This window comes from Anopheles coluzzii, chromosome 3 (genome assembly GCF_943734685.1).
Source record: "Anopheles coluzzii chromosome 3, AcolN3, whole genome shotgun sequence".
NCBI lineage: Eukaryota > Metazoa > Arthropoda > Insecta > Diptera > Culicidae > Anopheles > Anopheles coluzzii.
This window is the reverse complement of record NC_064671.1, coordinates 38,155,490-38,170,494: the sequence shown is the minus strand read 5'-3', so window position 1 is coordinate 38,170,494 and position 15,005 is coordinate 38,155,490. Positions and strand designations below refer to the sequence as shown.

The following is a 15,005-nucleotide window of genomic DNA, read 5'->3' as shown; positions in this document are numbered from 1 at the left end:
CTCATGTATTAGATTCTAATGTATAGAGCAGCCCGCACTTTAGCTAACAGTGCACACGGTAAAGCTATCAAAACACGTGGTAATAACGATACTCAAACTTAATGTAGCTTTACAACACCACTGGCCAAAGTGGCCAGACCTCGCTGTCCGTGCGCGCAAGTGAGCGCAACTTCATTACCAGTACGAACATTGCGTGCAATATTTTTCCCATCGATTTTATTAGTACCCCTTTTTATGGCTGCACCAAAGCACCGCAAACAGGGGGACTTACTGTTTATCATAAAACTGCATACCCGCAATGCTGTTCGATTTCAGCAAATAGTGCCCGAGGCAGCGTACTGTGTAAGTCGTCATCGTCGTCGTCGTTACATTTTCCATAGCCCCCGTGCTGTTCATTACAAATCCTTTTAAAAGTAAATGTGTCGTTTTTCGCACTGGCCCACTTTTTTCCCCAAGGACACCCTTTTTTCGCAATCCATCATACAATAATAGCAGCAGCCGTGCCACCAATGTTCCGCGCAATATGTTTCAATTTTATTCCTACTACTACTGCTACTCCATAAACATGGAAAGAAGCATCACTAAGAAAACACACTCAAACAAACTGTATTACAAATGTACAAAAAGCTGAAGCGTTAAAGCACAACAGCAGGGTGTACACTGAACAAGGTACAACAAGAAGCAAGATAAAGTGTTTCCCTTTTTTCTTTCTTGAAATTTTCAGATAAAAAGTGCCCTCTCAGCAGCTGAATCACAAACTAAAGGGATGCTACCAAAAAGCATAACCGCAATTCCACCGGGGGAACAACGGCCCGGGCTGCCCGGACGCCCTCCAACCAAGCTGGATGAGACGCTTTGAGTATTCTGGTCAAGCTGGTGAAACATGAACAGAATTTAAATCATTTCCACATCCATCCATTATTCGCGTTTTCGTCAGAAAATCCGACAAAACATCTTCGCTCCGCGCCAAAAGTGCTTTGTTTCATCAAGCTGGTGCTGGTGCGCGATATTGTAAAACGAGCACACTGATTACGAAGTTTCAGTAAAGTTTCACGATAAACAAATTTCGGAAACAGAAACGGACGATGTTAGGTAAGAAAAATAAACAAAGTTTATGGTTTAATGAATGCGTTAACATTTTATCAAATCGTTACATTGATTGAGTAGAAGATAGATAATATGATAGAGATAAGAAAGAGATGAATGATATACATTTTTATATTTCAAAAGTAAAATCATTGTCATTCCTTTCTTGACCATAGTTTGACGTGCTTTAAACATACTACGCTCAGCATCAGCCAACAACACGATCGTTCGACAGCTTGTAAGGCACACAGATTTATATTAGCTGAGATTGACACAGCCTCAAACAGCACAAAGCAAACCCACACATAACCTCACATCACCAACTGTCGCATGGGGAACACACAGCCCTTTGTGATCCAACGTCGTCCCTTCGATGAACAAAAGAGAAAAGGGACGAACCAGATGTAATTGAAATTAAATTATCCTAATCTCAGGAACGTCCACCAGCATCATCATGCTGGCTAGTTTTTGACTCGTGACCTCCATGATGGCACTAGATAGCCAATGTGTATAGAATACCAGCATCGGCAGTAGTAGCATGCGCCAGCAGTATCAACAGCTTCCTGTGCCCAATCCTCCGTATGGGAAAACCAGCCAACGTCCACATTTTTTTTATTCTACATGCCGTAACCCATCCTTTACTGCTGTGATTTCAGATTCACCGGCGATTCAGACTGTGAGCAGCAACGGTACTGCTTCCCAATCGGTTCTTTAAACTGCTTTTGCGACCGAACAAGCATTCGGGCAATGGGAACAAACCGACAGCCTATTTTAAAGCCACATCCTTTCAGTAGCAGGAAGCTGAATACGGATCAAGCAGGAGACAAATCCGAAAAACGAGAATTTCAAACAGTGCCCTTTTACCAGCACACTTTGGCAGCCGCACGTGATGCTGGCGTACATTTTCCGTATCCCTTGAACACTACCTATCAATCAGTGTGTCATGTTTTGCTATCAATCAGGCCCACCCGGTACTTTGTAGGGGGCGATTTTCTGTCATAGAAACACATTTGCCCGAAAGGACTATTCACGGAAAGGAATTTAATCTTCCTGGCGGCGCCTTAAGTGTGATTCGACGAAAAAAAAAACAGGCCCAAACGACAAGGCAAGAGAAATGTTCGCGCGTATTTTGGGGCACCCAAAACACCCCGCGGTACACTGGGAAGGACGACTACGGGAGGAAGACGTTTCGTAATCATCGAAATAAATAAATCGAATTCCGATTATTTGTTATGAACTCGATTGCTGCCGAAGTTAGCATTGCTATTTACGGCGCGTGCACTTCCATTTTCGCACTGGCGCACAATTCAAGTTTCATGCCTTAAATTAATCATTCCAAAAGGAAACAACGTTAAGGCTTGCAAAGATGTTATGCATCGATCAAAAGAAAAATGACATATTGTGTTGAAACTAGATTGGATAGTTTTCGAAAAACTCTACAATCTCTACGTAAAGAGCTTAATTGTTTGCTCCATAACATTGTGCAAGTTATAAGCTGATTAGATACGGGACAAAACCGCGTCCCTTTGCGAGCGGTGGTTTCAATTTCAAACCCATTTACACTCCCAACGTTCGCCAGCAGCCCTTTGCTGCTCACCCACAGCTCGGCAGCTGATCCGCTGGTAACGTTTCGCAAGCGGAAACTTTCAAGCACGCTGTAAAATCGACATACGCGTCCAAAAATCACGTAAATATTGATAGTGAATCCACCCCACCCGAAACCATTTTCGCCCATTAACCCACGCGCGTTCGGGACCCGCTTTGCCTGCTGCCAGAGCATCGATTGTGTTTTTCCTACCAAAAGGGATCTCTCTCCGTAACCTTCCCACCGGTTCGCTGGTGCCATAAACGCGATGCACTATAAAATCCAATATTCATTCGAACGGTCGCAGTCTACCCTCAAAACCTCTTCCTTCTACAAACACACTCAGCAAGAGCTCACACACAGACATACAAACACACACACATCTTGTCTTGTAACACACATCAGCATTTCAAGGTGCGGACTCGCGAAACTCATAAGAATCGTTGAATGAAAATTTATCCCCACCAAGATCTAAGAAATAGCCAAACTTTGTACGTGCCAATATTCTCGCGAGAAAAGGGCGCTCGGTAACGAAACAATTCGCATCGAGCAACAAAAAAGGAGGGTCTTTCGCCGCTAAAGAACTGATAAAACTTTTCCCGCACCGCTGAGACTCACGAACGATCAAGCGCACCCAAACCGAGCGGCGAACAACGGCGACGAGAGCAACAGCGGAAAGAAAAAGGTACACCGTACGCCCCTAGGACACGGAAGCGATGGGATCGAGGAGTATGTTCAGCTTACCACGCGCTAAGCTGAAAGCTCTTCTCGCTTTGGCTCGGAATGGATACGAGTGCTAAGGATTTGGCCCCATCAACCAGCTGCGCCCACGGCGTTCGGGAAACAAAAAGTGTGAAAATAAAGGAGGAAAACCCGCCGCCAGGCCATTTGCCAGTGCACGGGCGGAACGCGTAAACGACGGTGAAGTTATATCCGCGCTAGCGTGACAGTGTATCAGTACCTGCACACACACTGAAAAAAAGCGCAAGCAAAACCAACAAGGCGACAATATTTTAGACTATTTCTTTGATCGCGAGTAAACCCGATGGCCGGAAGGAGGAAGGAAAGCTACCATCCTTTCCCAAACGCTAAAGTATGGCGCGTATTAAATCCGCTTTGCACCATCCGCGATGCCTCCTCCTTACGCTTTTCTGCCATACTGGGACGAAAAAAAAAAGGGGGAAAAAGAACCTATCGGCTTACAATTGTAAGCAAGTATGTTTTGGCCTACGTTTTGGTCTCTAGCCCCCATCGACTGTAAGCTCCGTGTACGACATTTTTAAGCCATACCTTGCCAAAACGCGAAGATTGTTCTCGGGTCCGGGGACTGGAGACAAGTATTTGTGGTTTCACAGGTCACATTTGTTTCACTTTCGATGTTTTGCAGATGCTGCTCCCGAACGTGTACCGAGCACAGGTGCCACCAACACCAGGTTTCTTACCATTTCCTTCTTTTGACTGGGTAATTTTGACTATCCTGAAAAGTGGCGATGTCCTAAATTGCGAACCTTTGTCATGCCAACTCGACACGGAACGCGGAGTGTACCTTTTATCGGAAAACATCAACACTGTGAAGAAGGAGGTATAAAATTTGTGCAAATGTTTCACGCCCACCAATCCCCCGAATGGTGCCGCGTGAGACGCCCGGAGAGCGCGACATCCGAAAAGCATTTCCGCCACAAAGCGTCAGTTCAAAAGTTCAGCGAAGTGTTCCGGAAAGGGGAAAAAATAAAATTCCAAATCCAAATCACCATCAATACACACCAATCTACTTGGAATTCATTTTAGTGCCCATTTTGTGAGCAGCCCACACATTCCAACACCCACACACTCAAGATAAGTTAAAGACGACGGACGAATGAGATATCCTTGTGCTCGGTTTGTGCTTATGCTGTAGCCGTTTTTACATGTCCTGAAATATCGGTACCGACGATGGATATCTTACCCACAAGTTCATTTAAATCACTGAAGACATACTTCAACTGTTTTAATTTCAACAAACTACTAAAGCCCCCTACATGGTCCATGCATAACGAAAAAGACAAAGATTCCTGAACAAAACGTTTGTCCTAATTTTGCACACCTCAACGGCCTTTTATTTCAATTGGCACCAAACAATCCATTACACTTGATCCAATCAGCTCAAGGCTTGTGCGGGCAAATGAGTTTCGTGTTAGATGACGTAAAGGGGGAGAAAGACCCGAACGCTCCCATTTACCTACAGCGACGAATATAGCACAAATCCACAACATCAGCAGCAGCGGCGACAGCCACGTCTCTGTCTGCTGAATGCCACCGCGTCTATCGGTGCGAACGTGACCAACATCGATACTGCAGATTATGCCTTCAAGTTAAGTTTCTTCAGCGCAAAAGAAAAAAAACACATCACCAACTGATTGTTGAGCCTTTGCACTGGAGGTTGATAATGAAATAAAAGAACGAGATTCGATAACAAGCTTTCAATTTCTTGCTCGGATTCGCATGGCAAAAGCACGTAATAAATAATGTAAATTCAAAGTGATTGGAAGCATACAAACAGCTTGAAGTTGTTATAATGTAAGAAAGTAAGAAAATCTAATTCATAAAGGGCTTGTTAAATACATGTACAATTTAGTTAATAATGTATATTATGAGCTCAACCATTAATTTCCGATTTCCGAGCATACAACAGCTCAACAGAAATTCACATTTTTTCCGATTTAGATTACGGACTGCACTCACATACTTCAGTATTCATTTCTTTATATTCCCTACCCATTTGAGTGCAAAAACTGAACCTACAACCCAAACGAAACAAAAAAAAGTATACAAAAAACACCGGAGATAAATCAAAATCTCTGTGCGAACATTTTCCGTTTGCTTCATCCCACTCTAAAGTGGCCTAAGAACTCCATTAATTACTCCCGCTGTTTTCTTTCGCTGGCTCGGTTCCCATTTCCTCCCGCCTCACTGCGACCTACATATTACTGAATGTAACGTTGGATTGCCATTAAAGATTGGACGGCCCCTGCTAAGCCACAATTCAGCCACCGAAAGTGCGTCGTCCTCGTCGTCCTTTCTTCTTTTTTATTCTTCTCTCCATTGCCCTAAAAACCCATCTGACCAGAAGGGTCAGAAATTAATCTGCAAAGCATGAATACAAAGTACCTGGACTGCCACACAGTGCACAGAGACAGCGCGCGAGCAAAGATTTATGGGATCCTGAAGCAGGGGAAAAACAGACGAAAAGGGGAAAAAGCACGGGCTGAAAGAATAAAACAAAACGATTCAACCGACGCTTTAACTCCCACTCCCCGAAAACCGGGAGAAAAGCACTTGTCCTTCGAGCTAAACTACGCACACTGTACTAGCCGCAGGACGCAGACGACTGTCAATGTGAAGCAGTGTGTGATTGCTTTTCCACCGAATGGAACTGGCAAGGGCAACTGAATCGGAAACGACAATGGCGTTCTCCCCACATGAATAAAAAGGACGATCATCATTGGAAGAAAATGTTACCGGAAGGATGGCCCCCACGCATTTACGGCTGGAATAAAAATACCAATGTTTAGGGGATATGGCCTAGAAAAAAGAAAAAGTAACAATCCTACCGGCTCCTGCTCAACGCGCTTGCAGTGAAAGTGACAAAAAGGACCATCGTTTAATCGGTCCCTTCGATCGAATGGAAGATTAGCCGTTAGAAGAATGGCCACCCTAATCTTAATGGGACTTTCACCTGTACCTTCCTTCTTGGGAAGCATATTAGAGACACTCTCGGTTCGGTCACTCATCACTGAACTCTGAAGACACTGCTACAAGTTCGTCCGGGGGGAAATTCTAGCGAAACATGATGAATATTCTGCGGAAAGGGGCTGAAAAACAAAACCAAACAAAGGATGGGCGCAGTACCACTTTCCGTGGCGCGAGCAACACAACTCCACCGTAAGGAGCCGCACAAATATAAGGAACAAAACACGAAAAACCAAAACTGTGCGTCACATGCTCATTGAATATTGAATAGGGATAGCGTACCACCGAGAAGGAAAAATGTACATAAATCTTGAATGTGCTTCTGGTTCATCATAATCTCTTTGTTTCACTGTCATTAATCATCGAGTTACCTAGCTTCGTAGCTAGTAGATAAGTTCCGAGAAACTGATCTCTGAACTGGAAAAGAAAGATATCCATAGGACATAACCTTGGGTGGCATTCGAGGAAAAGAAAGTTATTTGTAAATACTTTTGAAGAAACATCCACCGACAAATTTAATCATTTCTCACTAGAATACTTGAGAAGCCCGGGATTCTATATAAATTGCCTAATGCTTATGGCTAGCAAAAGAGTTTCAACCAACAGCAATAGAAACAGTAAACAAATCATTCCAAAGCTTGAGTGTTGTGCTACTATTTTGTGTGCAAAATACAACGCACACTCATACAACCAGTCAAACCATTTCAAATCCCGCAACAAAAATCTGGAACTTTTGGCTCCATTTTGCTGTGCTGGGTTTGACATGCTCCATACCCTCTGCAACTGTCATTTTACTGTCACAGCCAGATGCACAGACATTGTACAAGGTTTGCGCTCCTTCCGTTACACCGTTCCTTTTGCGCAAGCATCACTCCTACAGCAGCGCTCATCGATGAGATTGTGTGGGTTGGCAGACTTTTTCTATGTCCATGAAAAACACTCATTTCCCTTTCAATTTACATCCCGATCCAAAACGTGGACGAGTCAAAACGAACGGAAATGACAGGAGCGTCTTTAAAAGACCGAAATGCAATAACCTCGGATGCTTCGGAGCGATGACATTCCACCCGTACTACCTGTGTGTTGCAGAAGGACGGAAATGATGAAAATGATCAGAATATATGCTCTTTCTGGTTCTCTCTCTCTATCATGCACTATCTATCCTTCTCTCTGGTCTACTACTCTCTGGTCGGCCTTTAGTCTTTACGGTTTGCCCGTAAATAGACACCCGATTCCAAGAATTGCACTATAAAAACTAGCTCCAAACACTGCCATGCTGCCATAGTGTGCTCTAGCGGTACGTAACATTTTGTGACTGCCACCGGGACACAAATGCTTTGGCAGGCGAGGCTCACAAACAGGAATTTAATTATGCATTGACCATAAGCCCGTCCGTGAATGGCAGACGGGTGCTAAAATAGTGATTTTACTTTTTCTTCGTGGAGTCTAATACTTTGTACCATCAAAATTCGTCCCTTCATATCTTTTCATAGCGATGAGCGTTGCTGTTTGGATTCGGGCGAAGAGTTATATTACAAATCACATTCTTGGATCAAAACTACGCAATATGCTGAGAGCAGTTGACTCCAATAAAAATATACATTTTCTTCCTTTTGAATTACTTATCACAACGCCACTACCAATAAAGCAATTAGAAATCATTCTACACTTAATACCATTGAGCAATCAGCAAGTTGTCCATCACGCTAGACGCTGTTGCTTAACGCCCGATCATAAGCATCGAGGAACTAGGCTGAAACTAATGACCAATATTTTTGATGATGCTTCCCCATCTTCTCCAAACAAAGCATCAACTAGTTGTTGAATGGTATAATTTTCGCGTAGTCATGTCCCACTGGGCATATCCTTACGACAAACGATACTGTTGCGCACTTTGCCCGTGCCAGTGGTTCGGTTCACAAGATTTGTGCGCCCGGTTGCTTTGCCCACCAACCACTGTACTTTGTCTGCGTGTTTCTGTTTGCTCCCATAGTCTGGCCGGAAACATAGTACGGCAGTAGTGGCAAAAGCACAACACAAGAAGAAGAAGAAAGAAAAAAAGACACCATCCCGAGACTCGGCACGGACGGAACGCACAGGACGGAAATACGACCAAGCGCAGACACGCTGGGCAATCCGTTGGCCGTTCTCCATCTCACCAGCAATCGTTTTAACTTAATCGCTCTCCGGAATCAGTTCAAATTGCCTGTCGGTGCGGCAACCCACGGCAAGATGGTACACGGATACGGATGATGCAATGTGGATGTGGCCTATGTCCTGTGTCCTGCTTTGCATAAAAAAGAAGAGAAGCAAAAAAAAAGATACCATCTAGCTGGGAAATTGGTCTCGTTCCCTGCAGCGCTGAAGATGGTAGTAGAGCACACGGCTCCCTGAGGAAGGTTGTTGCTAAAATCGGAAGCATTCTAGAATGTTTTCATCACATGCAAAATAGTGAAAGTTCTCCACCGAGCACCAACGCTGTGCTCTGTGTTGCATCTTGATTTAACTTCTTTTTTTTGCCTTTTCCGGTTTACAGACGGATGCAAAATTGAACGCAAAATGTACGACAGGCCAGTTGGATCTGGTGCAGAAACACAGAGCGCAGTAGATTCTCATCCCAACCTTTGCCTTCTCCCCAAACTAAATGCTATTAAACCGTTTCAAGCATCTCCACTCGAAATGCCACCATATCACGTGACACGTCAGCCCCTGGTGCGCTTCTAACTCTCATCCCTTTCGACATCATTTCAATGTCGCTTCTCCATTGGGGCAATAATGTTATGCTGAAAGTGCTGAAAGACGAGTACTTAGCAAGTTGCAGACCCACAGTGATAGGAACCCATTTTGCGTTTGCATAAACCATTAGAGCGTTCGGTAAAATTGCGAAATTAAGTATGTGAGCCCATTGCTGCGACGTTGTATGAGATGCTTGTTCCATTCTAAAGAGGTAAAGTTGGTAGATGATAAACGGATGTTTCCAAAGCGGACAACCTGTAGCGCATGGTTGTGTGGTGAATTTCATTTGAGCACAGTAGGAGAGCAAATCCAACACCTATAATACTCTGAATATTGCCATCGGAGCTTCATAACACTTTGGAAGTTTGATACAATTCTGAACATTGTTTATGTACCAAAGATTCCTTGATTCTCGTATACCATCCTCACCAAAGCCCCTGCGAGTCTAGACTTAAATGTTAGATTCCTGAGCTCAGTTAAATATGTTCCAACTAATAAACTCACACACCAAAATTTACATACCTCAAACACGCAACGTTTCGCACCTAAAGGCTGCTGGGAAAGAGAGCATTACCCAACAATAAATAGCAACTGTCCTCAAACAAGCCTTAAAGTCGCATAAATCTGGCCGGCGGTTTATGGAAAACTCTGATTTTACATGCGCCTTTTTACGCACTCTCTCGCGGTCAGTAATTGAGATTTCAGCGGAACAGGGGCACGCAAAAACCCGAACGCGCAAAGGAACACTCCTGCTGAGGGGATGCTTACCCCGGGGCCTCATCCTTCCAGACACAAGAATAATGATCTATAAAAGGTACTCCGAGGAGCCAGCTTAAAACTTTACCATCCAAAATAGCTTCTTCAGTAATTAACGAAGCCCACCCACGTACTGTGAGTGAAAATTGGTAGGGGAGAAAGAGGGAGAGAGGGCAACAGTTCAGCGTTTTTATTTTTGCGCCAACGCCTTCCTTCGGACGGTAGCGGGTGGAAGCTTTTTCTAATTTTCTGTACACACCCGACACCCCGAGTAGCGCGGCAGGTTTTTTTTTCTCAGGCGAACTTGTGAAAGATTAATAATTAAAATTGAATTATAGGTAATGTACATTTTCCTTTCATCGGTCGCACGAAAATATCGAACGAACGCAAGGGAAAGGGAACGTTGAATGAACCGAACAAGTTTCACCCGAAACGGTATGCCCTCCAGAGCCCGGCCAATCCTTCGCTGTTGGCCTCCTCCCATCGCTCTGAAGATGCTTCCAGGTAATGAGACCAATGACGAGATGGTGGCGTTGATGGTGTTGATAAAAGGACGCGTATCGCGTCCAGGCCGTCCGCCGACAGCCTCGGGGCGTTGGCGGGGTGGAACGTGCATTCGATAAAATAAAATTAAAAACACCGTCACACTAAAGCCGAAAAGTTCGCGGACAAGTTACATGGGGCCCTGTGGGCTTCAGACACTGGCCAGAGAGAGAAAGAGAGAAAGGTTCGGGTGGCACCATCTCCACCAGTTACACCGGCTTCGGAGAAATTGGATTCCAATTTTCTTCCTCTTTTTATGAGCTGGTCGGATTTTGTGGAGGGGTAAGATTGAGCATGGAGGAGTATTATAACGAGCAACAACAACAAAAAACCCTAACAGGATCGGCATTGAAAACAAGGTTTTTTTTGCTTCTCTTTCTCTGTCCCTCTACCCTGTTTCTACTCCAACAGAAGCACAACGTCATGTTGCTTCCCTTTTTCATTATTCATCCAAACCCAACGCGCGTGCTGCCACCGCCCGGTCGGTTGAACAGTGGCAAAACATTAATTAATTTTCAACAACGCTAAAATACGAGCTTGCCGAATTATGACCAGCGCCTCGGATTGGCATTCGATACGATTTTACCTTTTGCCAGGAAGCTGCTTTATGCTTTAGCTCTCTACTCCAACACGCGCTCCGCTACTGAACGAAGCATTGGCACTGGCTGACCAAAACCACGCTGTTTACCTATTTTGTCAACACACTGGCTGCGTGCATTGCGGGACGGGAAGTGGTCGGGTTTGTGTGATTGAAATCAAACAGTCTAAGTTTAATTAACTCTGATTCTACTCAGTCCGGTTTCGGGACGCCACCTGCGCATGGCGTATGGTTTATGTGTACACTATTACTCCCACCATAGTAGCAGCAGCAGCTCTGGCAGCACGTGTAGGTCGACGACGGCAGCAGCGCTCATAACAACTCCGTTCTGGCATAGCGCACTGATGCGTACGATTGAAAGATCAATAATTAATTATGATGCTTGAAAAACGTACAAAAACTACTACGAGTCACTGGGAGGGAGAGGTGTTTGTTTTGCCGCGAGCCACGATAACACGTGTTAGGTGTGTGTACGGTGCACTCCCCCCCCGGACCCGGTACGCCGTCACCATCGTCATCTACTATTTATTGATGGCAATTGCCAATCGCTTAATTCTCTCGCTTGTACGGCACCCAAATCGAAAACTGAATGAGCAGCAGCAGTGCGCTACACAGCAACAGTGCACACGTCTAACCGGTAACGTTCGCGTTCGGCGCGATTGTTGCAATTGTATGAATCATAAGTATTCATTCATACGGAAATGTGATGCCGTTTCGTCGGCCGTACGAGGTATAAGGCAGCCTACGCCATGAACGCACACGCGAATGAGCGATCGAACGAACATGAATGATGAAAGCTGTATTAATAGCACAAAATACACTCCAATAATCGATTGAATAATGCAGATTTTGGAAAAAACGTGTTGTTAAATCGGCTAGCACCCAACAAACAATGGTCCTTTACCATGCATGATACTAGAAACACTACATTCTCAAGTACAGAATTCAACTCCACAAAACTTTACGTAAAAACTTTGTTTAACCTTGTTAGAAGTGCGCACACAACACTACCTTGCTCGTGTTTGTTCTTTTACGCACTGTGGTATTTTCGGTGCGGTTGTAATATCCCGGACTGAAAATAAATAAAACAACATTTCTCCAGCATTCTCTCCCTTGCATGTTTGCTTCCCAGATGCAGGTCTTCTGGGCGAGCTGACCAACATAAAATCATAACTCGCTCGCTGTCAGGAGCAGCAACTCCTCGTATCCTATTCGTCAGACCGGATCACGAACAACCGACCTGAATTGCAGAAGCTACTTCAGCTAATTAGCGGTAATTGACTTCAGAACAATTCCTCCGTAAAACGACACCGAAAGCTTCGACACGGCACACTCTTTGGCACCGCGCCAGAGAAATTGCTACAAGTTGTTCTCAGTTATGGGATGCTGCTGCTACTGCTACTGCTGTCTGGCGTAGCATTTCGTGTGTTTGCTGCAACAGAGCGCAGATAGTGGGGTTTGTTCCGTATTCTTTCGCGATTCCGCACCAACCATAGCGGGTTCATTGTACAATCGAGAGGATGGGGAAACATGACATTATATCGGATTCATCGTCAAGAAAGCTTGTAGCATTTCGGTACAAGTCCCATTAAGTTGGATTGGGTTTTATACATCAGTCCAATGAGAAATCGGCCTGAATTGCAGTTTACCTGTTTTTTTTTTTTAATTAAAGTATCCCTTTAAACCCTCTATTCATTAGGGTCATAAGTTTATTGATTATTCCATACTATGAAGTCTTTATGAAATTCACTGTAGATGATGGATAAATGTGCATACTCCTTGAAACTCTCATATATTTTTTTCATTTGGTGAGAGCTATTTGCTTTCAATGAATATTATTTATTTTCAATTTCGTTATCGTTTCGTTTTAAAAGCGTAAACTATTTTCAATAAATACTCTGAAGTTTTTGTGTATTTCATTCTGATTGTCATGGCCCTTGACATTTATTATAGAACAAACAAGGACGTATTGCTACGTATTTACATAAAAATACAAATTTGCTTTACTTCATATTTGCAGTTTGTTTGATATGAACACCAATTAAAAGCATGACGCAAATATAATACATATATTTGCCGAATAAAATCGATAAAAAAAATACATAACGATGCAACGAACAAACAGCAAACACCGTACATCTTTGCTTCGTCCTCATTGCTAATGGACCACCTTCCACAACCAATTAGGCGCACAAGATTGGCAACCAGTTTGCAAATCAACGGGAAACAAAAGCCTTCGAGCACACTTCGGTACGAGCGAACCAAAGGGATTTGTTTATATTTTTATAATTCATGACCTTGTGTCTGCTCTGCCCGAGACCCGAGTGAAGAAATATTTCCGTTCGAATCATTCTGCCGAGACGATGCCGCAAACGTCGTGCACAAACCCACCGTAGAGACCCCATTCGACCGACTGCCGTTTGGGGAGGCGAGTTAATTGCAGTGGAAACTCGTCGAAAATAGTAGGCCTGAGGCTACGAAAACGACAGCTCCAAAACAAAATCTCAACACGAACGTAAGGGAGAGACAAATAAAAATACACCCGTTGAACTCAGGTCTCGAATGTTTGTTTGCTAACACAGTGCGGCGACTAGTGACTTGACGCAAAACGGTATCCTTCAAGGTTCACAACACAACGTCTTAGTTGGATGAATTAAAGTGCGTCTTTATTTCGGATCGAATGTTCGGGTTCAGATCGGAGCGAAAAAGAAGGAAGACCTGATGATCAATTCCTTCTACTGGAGAGATAAAACTGTAATGGATTTCAAACGTTCTTTGTTTGTATCATATTTGTAAGCTTGCGGTTAGTAAGAAATAGGAAGTTTTGATGAACTAAAAGCTGAAAATGGATCTTTTTTTCACTAACATCTTTAACTTTACTTCCAACGATGTACGTGTATTCTTGACATTTCTCTTAAAGCTTGATAAAGCACACTAAACATTACAACTCTCCCCTCTCCCTTTACGAAAGAATCATGTCCCACTAGGAGACACAAATGACAGGCATCACTTGGTATCGTATCTTCCAAATATCTATATTACCGACTGTAAATCTCGGCAGCTGAATGACACGAGATTACGCACCGATGCGAAACCATCGCTGTTAGAATCTTTCTTTTCTTTTCGAAACGCACACCAGGATACTCGGAATAGGATACTCTGGTGCCTTCATGTCCCGGGTATGCTTCGAGTGCCCATAAGTTACACTTCCGCCCGGGTTGCCAGCATCACGAAATGCGGCAAAGATTTGTGCGGCTAACGCAAATGATGTACGGAATACGAAACAGACTGTCACACTACTACTCCACAACAAATCTTACTTCGCTTCTTGCACTTAACAAAAAAAGAAAACGCAAAGCCACCGACACCAGCTCAACTGTTCGCCCTACCGTCCTAACGTGGCATGTTACATGGAACGTTAACTGGGGATGGTATTGAACATAAAGCCGACGATGACGACAACGGCCACTAAGTCCATCAACAAAGATGGCGAACTCTTCAAAGATAAACGATGCAATAAAAAAGGATGGCCAGGAATTAAGGTGAAGGTTGTATTCCCCGTTTGTGTGTTTGTGAGTTGTTGTTTTTTTTTGTTCCCTTTCCTTTTGGACGACTTTTTTCCTCGCCCTGTGCTAGGTTTCTTTCGCGCTGACGAATTTGTCCGGTGATCTGTTTTCTTCGTGACTTCTTCCCCAAACCTTCGTGCTTGGGAACCGGGAGTAAAGGAGCAAAAACACACAAAACAAAGCACACCGGCACGCTTGTCCCATGGCAATAGGATAAGAAACGGCCAGCAACAAGGTGTGTCACGGAGCACACGAAAACTGCCGGGGATGAGGCAGGCTATCCCGAGACGATGTGTTTTGGACAGTCAAATTCTGCCGAATTCTGCCCGGGACTGGCTAAGAACGGTTGGCGCTTTGCGAGCTGCTTTAACTGCGCCACCTCACGATCCTGCTTTTCGAACGGTGT

At 44.1% G+C, this 15,005-nt stretch overlaps 2 protein-coding genes across 8 annotated transcripts in view; both read right to left on the bottom strand.

Annotated features, from left to right (window-relative positions):
• LOC120957747 (uncharacterized) overlaps nt 1-15,005 on the bottom strand; it is a 457,854-nt gene that overhangs the window by 61,133 nt on the left and 381,716 nt on the right. The window lies entirely within an intron of this gene.
• Nucleotides 1-15,005, bottom strand: part of LOC120957744 (pseudouridylate synthase RPUSD2-like) — a 203,896-nt gene that overhangs the window by 120,192 nt on the left and 68,699 nt on the right. The gene's annotated exons all lie outside the window — the stretch shown is intronic.